Genomic DNA, 16587 nt, shown 5'->3' with positions numbered 1-16587 from the left:
AGGTTTGGAACATTCAGGAGTACTGTCCAAAGTGGACTGGAGTGAGTGGGCTACACCCATCATTCCTGTAATGAAGAGGTCGTTGAGTAATACGCCTGGGGAACCAAAGAAGGTTCACATCTGTGGGGACTTTAAGGTGACAGTGAACCCAGTCCTTCACACTGTACAATATCCGCTTCTGCGGATTGAAGATATTTTCACCTCGCTATCTGGAGGGAAACGCTTCACTAAGATTGATCTGGCCCAGGCGTACTTGCAAATGGAGGTAGAAGAAGCCTTGAAACAGTACCTCACGATCAACACTCAAAGGTCTCTACCAATACAACCGGCTGGTGTTCGGGGTAGCATCAGCTCCGGCTATTTGGCAAAGGGCAATGGATCAAGTCCTGCAAGGGATTCCAGGGACCCAGTGTTATTTGGACGACATCCTGGTCACGGGCGAAAATGAGTGATCACCTCGCCAACCTGGAGCAGGTGCTCACTAGATTGAAGGAATATGGGCTCCGAGCTAATCGCCACAAATGCGAGTTTTTCCAGAAGCAGATCTCGTATTGTGGCCACGTTATTGATGAAGAGGGGTTACATAAGTCCCCTGAAAAGATTGAGGCAGTAGTCAAGGCTCCAGCACTGGAAAATGTGCCACAACTGAGGTCGTTCCTCGGGCTGGTGAACTACTACCACAAGTTCTTGCCGAATTTGTCTACAGTACTACACCCACTGAACACCCTACTGCAAACGGGGGTACCATGGAAGTGGAATGACGAATGTAAACGAGATTTCCAGAAGTGCAAAGAATTGATCACATCAAAAGAGGTGTTGGCTCATTTCAACCCAGCACTACCAATTCGGTTGGCGTGTGATGCATCACCCTATGGCATTGGAGCGGTGCTGTCGCACAAATTCCCGGACGGCTCGGAGAGGCCAGCAGCCTTTGCGTCTCGGTCACTAACCTCAGCCGAGCGTAACTTCGCCCAGATTGACAGGGAGGCCCTCAGCCTAGTGTGGGGAGTGAAAATGTTCAACCACTATCTGCACGGGCAGAAGTTCACCTTGCTGACTGACCACCAACCACTTGTCTCCATCTTTAATCCAAAGAAGGGCGTTCCGGTGATGACTGCGCAACGGCTACAAAGATGGTCCCTTTTTCTAGGGGCGAACCAATATGAAATCGAGTATAAGGGCACGAAACAGCATGGAAACGCTGATGGGCTATCACGCCTGCCACTGCCTACTGCGGAGGAAGCACCAGCAGTGGACCCCGTCGAAATATTTTATTCGACTATAATTGAACGCTTGCCAGTAACTGACGCTGATATAGAGAAGGAGACCCGAAATGACCCGACACTGTCTCGGGTATATGACTTGACGGTGAAGGGATGGCCAACACATGGCGACTCACTGTTGCCAGCATTCTCATCCAGAAGAGAACAGCTGTCAGTATGCCAGGGGACCTTGATGTGGTAATTCCACCCAAGTTAAGGGAGAGAGTGCTCAATGAGCTTCACGAAGGCCATCTGGGAGGGGTGAAAATGAAAAGCCTTGCTAGGGCTTGTGTGTGGTGGCCGAGGATCGATCAGCAAATCGAGGACCTGACAAAGAGCTGTCCAGGATGCCAGAAGGTCCAGAATGCACCACCACATGCCCCTCTACACCCATGGGAGTGGCCCTCATCTCCATGGCAACGGGTGCATATTGATTTTGCTGGTCCATTCATGGACTCAATGTTCTTAATAGCCGTGGATGCGCACTCGAAATGGCCCGAGGTGATCAAAATGTCCTCCACCACCACGGAGAAAACTATTGCAGTCCTACGGACCATATTTGCCAGGAACGGCTTGCCAGAGCAGATTTGCTCTGATAACGGACCACAGTTTGTGTCCGAAGAGTTTCGAAGATTTATGAAAAGGAATGGGGTAAGGCATTATACATCCGCCCCGTATCATCCAGCCACAAATGGATTGGCTGAGAGGTTCGTACAAACCTTTAAAAAAGCAGTAAGGGCCATGTGCGATGACGACATTCCACTGCAGCATAAGGTGGACAATTTCCTGTTAGCCTACAGAAATGTGACACATGCAGTCACCAACCAGACCCCGGCCATGATGTTCTTTAACCGAAGGTTGAGATCTCGTCTGGATTTGCTCAGACCAAATGTAAAAGAGATGTTGAGAATAAGCAATTCCAGCACATCAATGAGAAGCCGACAAGGAGCTTCAATGTAGGGCAACCAGTCTTGGCCCGTGACTACCAAACAGAGAAATGGCAACCAGGAACGATATGCACACGGCAGGGGCCATTAATGTACACAGTGGATGTTGGGGAGAACATTGTGAGACGCCATGTCGACCAGATCCTAGGGTCACAGGAACGAGTCAACCCCATGTCTCGCGTACCTGGTGATGAACCCGACATACAGGTAGCATCTACCCCAGAAACAGTAGCATCGGAAGCTGATGAACCAACCGACGACAGGGGGCCAGAATCGCCTCCGCACCAAGAGCAAGACACTCAGGAAAGGGGCTATCCAGAAAGGATCAGGAAGCCTCCCAAAGACTGAATTTATAAAAAGACTATTTTCAGTTAATGTTGCATGTTAAAAGTGTTAATTGTAATTAGCTGATATTTAATTGTTAAATGAATGTTATGGTACTGTTAATCTAAAAGGGGAGGAATTGTAGTGTATGTACCTTTAAAGGGGAGAACTACTTTTTACAGCTCCTGTATACTGTAGTACCGGCAGTGACCACACCTGTATATAACCCTGAGTAGGGATCTGTAGAGTTAGTTTTAGAGTAACCCTCATCCAGTAAACACCTGTTGATTGTTCCCTGCAGTCTCTTGTCAAGTTATTGAAGGACACACAACCTCAAGATACACGGATTTAACAATATGCAAGTGGACATAACAATGGGAGATGAAATTTAATGCAGACAAATGTCAAGTGTTACACAAGGAAAAATAGACGATAAGCATATTCGATGAATAGTATTGAAATAACTAAGGATGAATGTGAAGGAGACCGAGGAGTCTTAGTAGACTTGACGCTAAATATGTCTAAACAATGCAGACAGCAATCAACAAAGCTAATGGGATGTCGAATAACATAGCCAAAACAGTGGAATATAAGTCAGAGGAGGTAGTCATAAGTTCCTCCTCGCATGTTTTCTCATCTGCCACAACTGCTTTCCAGCCCATTGTTCATCGGCCCATCCAGCCCATGTGCTTCCCCGCCTGCCAGCTTACACAACCCCCATCTCAAGTGCTTCCCAGCCTATCTGCCCCAATTATTATTCATTTGTCTACCCATGCAGTGAATACTTCCCAGTTCCAGCTGTTTGTCTGTTTCTTTGCCCCAACAGTTTCTTAGCCTGCCTATTCACTCGACTTCCCAGTACAAATGTTTCCAACCCACCAACCCCCAAGGACATCCAGATCTGTCTGCTCAACTCTTCTTCCCAAATGCTATCCAGACCACAACGTAAAAGACAGCAAGATAAAGCAATAAGTGGAGGAGGAGAGTGAAAGAGAGTAGGAGGTAAAAGGAGAACAGGCTGTGTGCCCTGGACTGTTTCCAACCCCTATCTTCCCATTCAGCAGTCTTTCAGCCCCTCAGTGCTTCCACACCAACTGGGCCTGTATCAGGGACTCATTTTGCATAATGTTATTTTTGACGTAATAAGAGATTAGATTGAATTTCACTGAAAGATGCCTGTAAAATAAACCAGCTTGTGGGTTTACAAGTAGCCTTGTTTCATTAGACTGCTTATCAATCCACCCTCCGGATGATAGAAGACACGTATAGGAGGACACGAGGTTACAGTATCCAGTACACACAACGAGGCACAGTACATGTCATCACACCCACTATGGGCTTCATTCTGACACGTGACGACTGCAAGGCATCTTGACAGTTGGAAGTTCTCACTTTTTCTACGTTGGTTGGAGGAGAATGCAGCCTATAACAGAGAGGGTGCATTTACAGGAGGGGGAGGAGTGCCCTTTACATTCATTCTCTAACCCCAGGAGGATGCCCTACAAATAGGAACATAGGAATTGCCATACTAAAAAAGACCACAGTCCATTTAGTTTACCTTCTACCATCTGATAATCGCACGATACAATGATAATAAGAGATGCTGACTAATCATAGCAATCAATCTCTATCAATTAGTCTCCAACAGACCTATAAATGACATGAGGAAAACCCCTGTGGTGGAAAGCTTTCAGAACCATAAATCCAAAGTCAACTTTTTTCTCCCAATCATATTACATTTACCATGTGTCATGTCTCAAATTACTCATATACTGTATCCCAAAGTGTTATTTTCTGAAAGAAATCTATCTAATTTGCATTTGAATGAATCAATACTAACTACTTCCACTGTTTCCCTAGTGAGACTTAGCAACTCTTATTATCCGTCAGAGAGACAAGTACAAGGCTTCATGGCAGCAGCTTCGCTCCAAGCACTGGCATCTGCTGGACTACATCATCATCCGAGCGAGGGACCGCAAGGACGTCCATGACAGGAGCAGCCAACTGCTGGACAGACCACCGCCTAATCCGCTCTGTCATCTCCATCAATGTAGCCCCAAAACAGCGGCAGCAACAGAAACAATGCCACGGGAAAATCAACTTTAGAGCACACAAAGACCCCGTTAAGAAAGCCCTATTTAGCCTGCGCCTCACAACCAACCTGATGACTCCCAGTGATGCAGAGGCACAGAGGGCTGGATTTTCATTCAGGAGTCGGGTTGGAGGCGGGACCACAACTTTCGGGGTTGCAGTCCCGCCTCCATCGAGATGCGGCCAATCCACGCGACTTTAACTTGATTGACTTTGTTGAGCCCGCCCAGCGGGCTCAGCAGGCCAATTAAGGGCCACCCGGCAACAGGTGACGTCACAGACTGAAATTTCATCTGTCAAGACGTTTTGACAGATGAAATATCAGCGTTTCACAGCTGTTTGAAGCTGTCAAACACTGACAGTCTTACTTCTAACATGAGTACTTCTCCACAGACTCGGTTAGAAATCTCTCCTGCACAGAAAGCTGCAGGCTGTCACTTTTGACAGTTCGCAGCCATTCTGCTTTCTGTGCCGGTGAGATGAGGGACTCCCCGAACCTAAAGGAAGGAAGGCTGAAAAGGTAAGAAAAGGTCATTTACACTTCTTTAATCACTTTAGACACACCAAACACACTTACGTTTGCACTCATGCACACCTCACTCACCTGAACACCGACATCTCGACCCCTCCAAGCCCTTCAATCCGACTCCTCCAACTTGGCGTGCTTTGGAGCCGTCGGGAATCCCACAGTTCAAGCTTCAAAATAGGGATTAGGCTAAAAACTGCCTGTTAACTACCTGTTAGCAGGCAGTTAATTGGCACTAATCCCTTCCTGCCTCGGAGAGGCGGGTCCCAGTGCGGGGCGGGTACCCGCCTCCTTTGAAACTGGCATGGAGGCGGGATGGGGGCGGGACCCCCGATTTCAGGAGTTTAACCCCCCGCACGCCTCCAATCCCGACTCCACGGCACACTGAAAATCGAGCCCAGAGTGTCCACAGCGCCTGGTCTACACTCAAGGCCTCCATAATCAGCACCTGTGAAGAGACGCTCGGTCATTCGACCAGGAAACACCAAGACTGGTTCGACGAGAACGACCAGGAGATCCAGGAGCTAATAAACTGCAAGCGCAAGGCATTCCTGATCTGGAAACAGCAACTCAACTCGAGAGCAAGAAAGCAGCTCTACAGGCGCCTGAAGGCCGAGGTCCAACAAAATACTCGCGACCTAAAGAACAGATGGTGGGTGCAGAAAGCGCAGGAGATCCAGCAGCTAGCCGACAACCACGACGTGCGTGGATTCTTTAGCGCAGTCAAGACCATCTATGGCCCAAGCACCCAAGGTCCTACCCCACTGCGGACCAAGAACGGAGAGTTACTCATCAAGGACAGAGAGGCAGTCAATGCCCGCTGGAAGGAGCGCTTTGAAGATCTCCTTAACTGAGACTCTGTCTTCGATGCAAGTGTTCTCAACTCCATCCGGCAGAATGCTACCCACCACCATCTCAGCACAACCCCAGCCCGGCATGAGGTTGAAAAGGCCATCCGACAACTGAAGAATAACAAGACCTCAGGATCAGATGAAATCCCTGCCGAGGCACTAATGTATGGCGGAGGAGCACTACTGGTGTGAATTCATGAACTCATTTCTCTTATGGAGGAGAGCATGCCAGGGGATCTCAGAGACGCCGTAATTGTGACCATCTTCAAGAAAGGTGACAAGTCCGATTGCGGTAGTTACAGAGGAGTTTCCCTGCTGTCTGCCACAGGGAAAGTCATCGTAAGAATCTTCCTCAATCGCCTTCTCCCAGTGGCCGAAGAGCTCCTCCAAAAGTCGCAATGCGGATTCCGCCCACTAAGGGGCACAATGGACATGATCTTCACCGTGTGTCAAATACAAGAGAAATGTAGGGAACAACATCAACCGCTGTACATGGCCTTTTTGACCTCACAAAGACCTTCAACACTGTCAATGTGAGGGATTATAGAGTGTCCTCGTCAAATTCGGCTGCCCTCAAAAGTTTGTCACCATCCTCCGCCTGCTTCAGGACAACATGCAAGCCATGATCCTAACCAACGGTTCCACCACAGACCCAATTCACGTACGGACCGGGGTCAAGCAAGGCTGTGTCATCGTACCAATGCTCTTCTCGATCTTCCTTGCTGCAATGCTCCATCTCACCCTCAGTAAGCTCCCCACTGGAGTGGAGCTAATTTACAAAACAAACGGGAAACTGTTCAACCTCCGTTGCTTCCAGTCCAGATCCAAGGTCGTCCCATCCTCTGTCGTCGAATTACAGTATGCAGACGCGCTTGCGTCTGCGCTCACTCGGAGGTCAAACTCCAAACCTTCATCAACACCTTTTCCGAAGCGTACGAGAGCATGGGCCTTACACTAAACATCTGTAAGACAAAGGTCCTCTAGCAACCTGCCCCCGCCACACAGTGCTGACCCCCGATTATCAAAATCCACGACAAAGCCTTGGACAACGTGGACCACTTTCCATACCTCGGGAGCCTACGGTCAAAAAACATCGATGACGAAGTCCAACACCCCTTCAGTGTGCCAGTGCAGCCTTCGGTCACCTGAGGAAGAGAGTGTTTGAAGACCAGGATCTCAAACCCAGCACTAAGTTCATGGGCTACAGAGCAGCAGTGATACCCGCCCTGCTGTATGCCTCAGGGACATGGACCATGTACAGCAGGCACCTCAAAGCACTGGAGAGGTACTACCAACGCTGCCTCTGCAAGATCCTGCAAATCCATTGGCAGGATAGGCGCACCGTCAGTGTTCTCGCTCAGGCCAACATCCCCAGCGTCGAAGCTTTGACCACGCTCAATCAGCTTCGATGGATGGGTCACATCACCCACATGCCCGATACGAGACTCCCAAAACAAGTGCTCTACTCGGAGCTCCAACACGGCAAGAGTGCCCCAGGAGGGCAGAGGAAATGCTTCAAGGACACCCTCAAAGCCTCCTTGAAAAAGTGTAACATCCCCACCGACACCTGGGAATCCCTGGCCCAAGACCGCACAAAGTGGAGGAGAAGCATCCGGGAAGGCGCCGAACACCTCGAGTCTCTTCGCCAGGAGCAAGCAGAAGCCAAGCGCAAGCAGCGCACATCAACCCAAGCACCCCACCCACCCGCCCCTTCAACCACCGTCTGCCCTACCTGTGACAGAGACTGTAGGTCCCTCATCGGACTCATCAGTCACCTGAGAACTCATTTTTAATGTGGAAGCAAGTCATCCTCGGTTCCGAGGGACTGCCTAAGAAGAAGAAGGTGGTGAGTCTGTTCCATAGATTGACCACTCGTGTATCCCTGATTGCAACTCCAGGTGGATTCCTCGCTCAGGCCCGAGTTAAAATTACAGTTGTGTCTCAATTATGTCATCAGGCCGCAACATGCATATGTAAAGGTGGTCCTTGTTGCCTGCTCAGGAGAGCAGGTTAAAATTGCAGATGTTGCAATCATGGTGGTGTTTCTCATTTAAATCTATCAGTATAACCCTCTATTCCCTTCTCCCTCATATACTTGTCCAGCCTCCCCTTAAATGCTTCTATACTATTCGCTTCAACCACTCCCTGTGGTAGCGAGTTCCACTTTCTCACCACTCTTCCACCTTTCTACTGCTCTTTCTTTACATCATATTTTCTCATTCACTTACTTGCAATAAAGCATATACGGAAGCGCTTTACCATGTCACTCTTCATTAATAGCGATATCTGAAGGCTGCACATAATGACACCATTCTAACCTATTTTGTGCTTTTCTTTCTCTCGGAGTGCCTCAGGAAGCTGAGACAGGCCCCACTACAATCTTTGCAGATCGTTTCACAACACTGCAGGTCACCATCGAGTATGTGGAAACTCCAAAAATATCTTCAGCAGAGTCTTCCACAGCATAAGCACCAAGGCCGTCGGTGCTTCTACCACAGATGTGTCCAGAACCGGGCAGGCTATTTATCCTGGCTTGAGCAGGTTTAGTATTTGACTAGAGAAAACCATAAAACAGGTGAAGGATTTTGGGCTTTTAAGTATACCCGTTTTTAAGGAAGACTAACAGAATGGACTTGAAACCTTGAATATGGGCCTGTTTGATGTCGGATCTTCAGCATAGCATCGTTAACTAGAAAACTGTTGTTTCTGAATGTCAATAAAACCAATTATTTAGAAAAGTATTTCAGTCTTGGTTGATTCTTACCCCTTGTATCCTAAAGAGTTTTTTTTAAATGACAGATTTGATGCCCGTAAAACATGAGCATTAAGATAAACGAAGAGTTTAATTGGATAAAGTGGCATTAGAGCCGAGTTGGATAGGGAAAGTCCAGACTAAGTACCAGAACAGCTAGAGACAGGAAGGCACTATCCCCTCACAACGACCTGCTTGATAGCTAAATTGAGGCAGAAGCAGTCAGGATAATTGCATCCTAGTGCAAATCAAGCAACAGGTTCAGTAAAGCTCGGGGTGCTTTTAGCGGTTTCGGAAACTGAGAACTGTTGATAAGCTCGGGGGGCTTGTGTTCGATTATTACATTCTGGTTGTACTTAAGCTGTTATGCATGCAGGGAATTATTGCAAAGGTTTGGAAGTATATTTCAAGCGCCATGAATGACAGATTTGAGAGTTACATGGATGACTTCAAGCCCTGTAGAATAAGGCATGTAGATAGGACTGTTTCTAAGTTAAGGTTCTTGGATAGATCTGAAGGTTTTTTATATGGGAGTTTCATGAATGGCGACAGCAGCCAGCAATGGGTGTCTCACACGAGCTGTTCCTGCTCTGCTCAGTGGATCATTTGCTGCACCTTCCTCCTCAAGGGCTTCCATGATGATGCTTCTTTGCAGGGCAAAGTTGTATATCATGTAGTAAAGTACCACAATCCTTTAAACTTTAGCCAAGCAGTATCGCAGGATGGCCTCATATCTATCCAGGCACCTGAAGTGATGCTTCAGCATGGCAGTGATATGCTCTCTGGTTACACTGAGGGATACATGCATTTCATTATACTCGTGTTCAGTGAATTCTGTAGCGGTGTCATGAGCCATGGCTGCAGAGATAGCCTTGCTCACTCAGGAATCACCCTGGGACTATTGTTTTAAAATTCATTCTTGGGATATGGGCATCACTAGCAAGGCCAGCATTCATTGCCCAACTCTTGAGAAGGTGGTGGTGAGCCGCCTTCTTGAACCGCTGCAGTCCGTGTGGTGAAAGTACTTCCACAATGCTGTTAGGTAAGGGAGTCCCAGGATATTGGCCCAGCGCCAATGAAGGAACGGTGATATATGTCCAAGTCGGGATGGTGTGGCACTCGGAAGGGAACGTGGAGGTGATGGTGTTCCCATGTAGGTCAAATATTGGTGAGGAGGTGAATTGCCTTAAAATGTAGGGTTGCCTAGTTGAATAGAAGGTGGCATTGTACAAAGTAGTACTTAGGGCCACAGCAACGCAAACTATAACTATAACCTCCGACCCTTTAGTAATTCTGCTATGCTATAAAATTGCACTGCCCACTCATGTTCATGTAAATTGTCCGTATGGAAAGAGATGAAGTTGCATACTCAAGGAAATTAGGCATCAGCCATTTGCTTTATACATATATCTAATGCTGTTTGCCTTATGTGGTTGATAGCCTGGAATGAACCTGAATCATAAAAGTTATCTCCCACATGGCAGCTGTCTCCCATTCTGCCAGCGCATTTCACACCTAATCTAGAGCCGTCTTTTGTCTCCACTAGTCCCATCACCATCTCGTCTTGTTTTGAATACCTCTTAATGTCTCTTCTCTTTTGTTCTCTCCCAGCCTGGCCTCTTAATCTATTTCATTCCCTGTGCCTCTTTAGTCCTGATAAAGGGTTTTGACCCGAATCGTTGACTCTAATTTCTCTCCACGGATGTTGCCTGGCCTGCTGAGTTTTTCCAGCATTTTCTGTTATTATTTCATAAAAGTTAAGAATGGCTGTAATTTTGACAGCCACTGACAGTAACATGCCTGTGAAGGACTTTGCCTGCAGCTCATGGTCTCCCTTGTGATTTGGAGCCTCCGCAAACGCTGCTGCTCTGACACATCAAGGTATGTTTGCCACTGCTTGTAGATTTTAGTGTGGGGGGTACCTGTGGGGGAGTGTAGAGCACTTCTTGTACAGCCTGACCTGCCTGGCATTCCTCCATTGGTTCTCTCCTTCCAAAAAACACAAGATGATAAATATTTCCATGGGGAAACCCATGGTGCTGCTGAATTAAATGTTTATTTTTGCTTATAGAGTTGCCTGTGCGGTGTTGTGAATGAGAGGCCTACTCCTGTGTCAGGAGACTGAGGCTCAAGTTGGAGTATTTGAATGGAGCTTTAATGAATGGATTGCACTTTATTGCCCATTTCTTCTTCAAATGTCCTTTGACTTCTCAACTGACTGTAATGCATGTCAATCTTCATCTTGGTTCCACCCACCATCACTGCTAATGTTCATTCCTCATACTCCTTTTAGGAGTTTGGCATGACCCAACCAAAGTCTTTCGTAGTCTGGCCCACATGACCAGCCTGGAGTTGTTTCTGCACTGCACAAAACTCCTTGCAATTCAACCCACTTGACTCATCCTGACTCATTTGCGCTCAGCCTTGACTTACCTAGAATTATTCCTGCCACCTGACATATCCACCTAGAAACATAGAAACATAGAAAAATAGGAGCAGGAGTAGGCCATTTGGCCCTTCGAGCCTGCTCCGTCATTCAATATGATCATGGCTGATCCTCTATCTCAATACCATATTCCCGCTCTCTCCCCATACCCCTTAATGCCTTTTGTGTCTAGAAATCTATCTATCTCCTTCTTAAATATATTCAGTGACTTGGCCCCCACAGCCTTCTGTGGTAGAGAATTCCACAGGTTCACCACCCTCTGAGTGAAGACATTTCTCCTCATCTCAGTCCTAAATGTCCTACCAAATATCCTGAAACTGTGACCCCTTGTTCTAGACCCCCCAGCCAGTCTGTCTAGCCCTGTCAGAATTTTTTACTTTTCAAATGAGATACCCTCTCATTCTTCTAAACTCTAGTGAATACAGGCCTAGTCGACCCAATCTCTCCTCATATGACAGTCCTGCCATCCCAGAAATCAGTCTGGTGAACCTTCACTGCCCTCACTCCCTCTATGGCAAGTATATCCTTTCTTAGGTAAGGAGACCAAAACTGCACACAGTACTCCAGGTGTGGTCTCACCAAGGCCCTGAACAACTGTAGTAAGACATCCTTGCTCCTGTACTCAAATCCTCTTGCAATGAAGGCCAAGATACCATTTGCCTTCCTAACTGCTTGCTGCACCTGCAGGTTTGCTTTCAGTGACTGGTGTACAAGGACACCCAGGTCCCTTTGTACATCAGCATTTCCCAATCTATCACCATTTAAATAATACTCTACCTTTCTGTTTTTCCTACTTCACATTTATCCACATTATACTGCATCTGCCATGTATTTGCCCACTCACTCAACTTGTCTAAATCACTTTGAAGCCTCTTTGCATCCTCCTCACAACTCATAATCCCACCTAGTTTCGTGTCAGCAGCAAACTTGGAAATATTACATTTGGTTCCCTCATCCAAATCATTGATATATAGTGAATAGCTGGGTCCCAATCACTGATCCCTACTAGTCACTGCCTGCCACCCCGAAAAAGACCCATTATTCCTACTCTCTGTTTTGTCTGTTAACCAATTTTCAATCCATGCCAGTATATTACCTCCAATCCCATGTGCTTTAATTTTGCACACTAACCTCTTATGTGGGACTTTATCAAAGACCTTCTGAAAATCAAAATACACCACATCCACTGGTTCTCCCTTATCTATTCTACCAGTTACATCCTCAAAAAACTCCAGTAGGTTTGTCAAACATGATTTCCCCTTCATAAATCCATGTTGACTTTGTCTAATCCCATTGATATTTTCTAAGTGTCCTGTTATCACATCCTTTATAATAGACTCTAGTTCCCCGTTATAAATTCTCCCGTTTCTGACTGTAAGGGACCTATATTTGTCTTCATTAATCTTTTTCTTTTTACATACATAAGTAAAGTAATTAAGGATAGTATCCGACTAAAAACAAGGGCATATAAGGTAGCCAAATCTAGTGGGAGGATAGAGGATTGGGAAAACTTTAAAAGACAGCAAAAAATAACAAAAAGATTGATTAAGAAAGGGAAGATAGATTATGAAAGTAAATTAGCAAAAAATATAAAAACAGACAGTAAAAGTTTCTATAGTTATATAAAAAGAAAAAGGGTGGCTAAAGTAAATGTTGGTCCCTTAGAGGATGAGACCGGGAAATTAATGGTGGGAAACATGGAGATGGCAAAAACACTGAACAATTATTTTGTATCAGTCTTTACAGTAGAGGACACTAAGAATATCCCAACACTGGACAAACAGGGGGCTCTAGGGGGGGAAGGAACTAAATACGATTAAAATCACTAAGGAAGTGGTACTTGGTAAAATAATGGGACTCAAGGCGGATAAATCCCCTGGACCTGATGGCTTGCATCCTAGGGTCTTGAGGGAAGTGGCGGTAGGGATTGTGGATGCATTGGTAATAATTTTCCAAAACTCACTGGACTCAGCAAAGGTCCCGGCAGATTGGAAAACTGCTAATGTAACACCCTTATTTAAAAAGGGTAGTAGGCAGAAGGCTGGAAACTATAGACCTGTTAGCCTAACATCTGTGGTTGGTAAAATGTTAGAGTCCATTATTAAGGAGACAGTAACGGGACATTTGGATAAACATAATTTAATAGGACAAACTCAGCATGGTTTCATGAAGGGGAAGTCATGTTTGACAAATTTGCTTGAGTTTTTTGAGGAAGTAACATACAGGGTGGATAAAGGGGAACCAGTGGACGTAGTGTATTTAGACTTCCAAAAGGCATTTGACAAGGTGCCACACAAAAGATTATTGCTCAAGATAAAAAATCACAGGATTGGGGGTAATATTCTAGCGTGGGTGGAGGATTGGCTCTCTAACAGAAAGCAGAGAGTTGGGATAAATGGTTCGTTCTCAGATTGGCAACCAGTAACTAGTGGTGTTCCGCAGGGGTCAGTGCTGGGTCCCCAACTCTTTACAATCTATATTAACGATTTGGAGGAGGGGACCGAGTGTAACATATCAAAGTTTGCAGATGATACAAAGATGGGACGGAAAGTAGTGAGTGAGGAGGACATAAAAAACCTGCAAGGGGACATAGACAGGCTAAGTAAGTGGGCAGAGATTTGGCAGATGGAATACAATACTGGAAAGTGTGAGGTTATGCACTTTGGCAGGAAAAATCATAGAGCAAGTTATTATCTTAATGGCAAGAAACTGGAAAGTACTGAAGTACAAAGGGATCTGGGGGTCCTGGTGCACGAAACTCAAAAAGTTAGTATGCAGGTGCAGCAAGTGATTAAGAAGGCCAATAGAATGTTGGCTTTTATTGCTAGGGGGATGGAATATAAAAACAGGGAGGTATTGCTGCAGTTATACAAGGTATTGGTGAGACCGCACCTGGAATACTGCATACAGTTTTGGTGTCCATACTTAAGAAAAGACATACTTGCTCTCGAGTCAGTACAAAGAAGGTTCACTCGGTTAATCCCGGGGATGAGGGGGTGGTCATATGAGGAGAGGTTGAGTAGATTGGGACTCTACTCATTGGAGTTCAGAAGAATGAGAGGCGATCTTATTGAAACATATAAGATTGTGAAGGGGCTTGATCGGGTGGATGCGGTGAGGATGTTCCCAATGATGGGTGAAACTAGAACTAGGGGGCATAATCTTAAAATAAGGGGCTGCTCATTCAAAACGGAGATGAGGAGAAACTTCTTCACTCAGAGGGTGGTAGGTTTGTGGAATTTGCTGCCCCAGAAAGCTGTGGAAGCTACATCATTAAATAAATTTAAAACAGAAATAGATAGTTTCCTAGAAGTTAAGGGAATTAAGGGTTATGGGGAGCGGGCAGGAAATTGGACATGAGTCTAGGTTCGGAATGGTGATGGCCCTGTGGGTAGTGGAGTGGACCCAGGGGCCGTGTAGCCTTGTTCTGCTCCTACTGTGTTCTAATTCTGTGTTAGATTTCAGGAGATGGTTTTATTCCTGTTCCTGGCTGGGGTGGAGATCGCCTTTACAGAAGGTAACTACTGTAGAAAATATAGGGACAGAGTGATCTCCTGGAAGAATTTCGATCGCCTAGATGGGTCGGAGAGGAATTTCCCAGATTTTTTTCTCCCAAATTGGCCATTGGGTCTTTATCTGGTTTTTCGCCTCTCCCGGGAGATCACATGGGTTCGGGTGGATGCAGAGTGATAGAAGATTTGAGGTTAGGATCAGATCAGCCATGATCTTATTGAATGGTGGAGCAGGCTCGAGGGGCCGATTGGCCTACTCCTACTCCTATTTCTTATGTTCTTATGCTGACCCATTTTTGCCCAAATCCTTTTTCACCTGCAGTTTTCTGATCAGTTCTTGCTATTTTCAGTTCATCTACTGTACATGCCAATTTACAAAAAGCACAGCAGTTCAGGCCCAAAGAAACAATCCAGGTGGCAGGAAACTCTGGCTGAGGCCTAAGAGAACAGGCCTGGGGGAGTGCTCGGAAGTCACAGCTTAGGCCAAGAAAGCAGGCGAAACAGGGTGATGAGCAGCAGCTAAGGTGGTAAAGGTGAGTGTGGAAGGTGGGGATGGGAAGTCAAGACCCATTGCAGTCGCAACAAAAGACAGAAGTAGGCAAGAATAAATGACGGGAGGTGGGAACAGGCAGACAGCTGCATCAGAGAGCAGGAGGAGATAGGGTCACATTCATGAAGTATAGCACCATATTGCCAGCTACCTTCAAGAGGACTGAAAGGTAAATATAATGATAAATATATCTACCGTATACATACCTTACAGCTTAAACTTAACTCCTAAGCGTGACTGAGAGTGTGACATGGTTTTACTGCAAGCACAGGAAATTAACCCTGAATACAAAATGTTTAATAAACAAGTGAATTGCTCATGGTGTTTCCCATGTTCAACTGACTAAAAATAAGGGGGTAGAAATTAATTATAGCCCAGGAATGGGTGGTGACTTTTGAAAAGTTTGAGAATTAGCGTCAGGCGCTAATGCTTCAGACTGCACGCAAAATTCAGTCACATTGCACAAAGAAAGGATTGGAGCGCTAAATCAAGCACTAATGACCTAGCTCAGTGGCGTTAAACTCGAAGCGCTGACCAATATCAGGTGCAGTCTAATCACTAGTCATTATTGCCACAGGCTCTTTCCAGTTCTTAAAAGGAAGGTTCATTGATGCCGCAGAACCTCATTCTCATCATTGCTGGCTGTGCAGCTGTCTCGGCCAGCAGTAGCAGGTCAAGGAGAAGGAGTTGGACGACTCAAGCAGCCGTAATGATGGCAGATCCACGCCCCAGGGAGAGAGCCCGCAGATTCTGCAACCATGCATTGGAGGCGTTGGTGTTCGCAGTGGAAAGACGGAGGGCGGTGTTCTACCCGGCAAGTGGCAGAAGGCCCTCGCCACAAGTTTTCCGCACCATGTGAAGGGAGGTGGCGTAGCACTTCTCATGCAGCACTGTGGTCCCCAGGACCCACACACAGTGCAGGAAGAAATTTAACGACCTCACTCAGGTGGTCAGGGTGAGTCAATGCTTCAACAAATGCTACATACCACCATCTGAACCATAGTCTGCACATACTGCCCAAAACACAGTGCACAGGCAGGGGACAAGCCAACACCCAACCACTGAGTGCTGCAGATTATTGGGCGCCAGGTGGTAGACGCTGTGGCCACCGGCGACATTGACCCCCTTGCGGACAACAACGGTATGTTCATCCCTACTCCTTCTTCTCACATTCCATTTCCCCCTCACCCCACAAGCGTTGCGTACTTTCCAGCTAATCATGCTGTATGCAAGCATTTCTCTCTTCCTGCCCCCCTCCCCTCACCTTAACCCGACTCTTGTGCCTTTATGCTTTCAAATAATCAGCAAGCACCTGAGCAGCCTGTC

Source organism: Somniosus microcephalus, chromosome 2 (genome assembly GCF_052327205.1).
Source record: "Somniosus microcephalus isolate GS21.2 chromosome 2, FLI_Smic_1.0, whole genome shotgun sequence".
NCBI lineage: Eukaryota > Metazoa > Chordata > Chondrichthyes > Squaliformes > Somniosidae > Somniosus > Somniosus microcephalus.
This window is presented reverse-complemented; position numbering follows the sequence as displayed.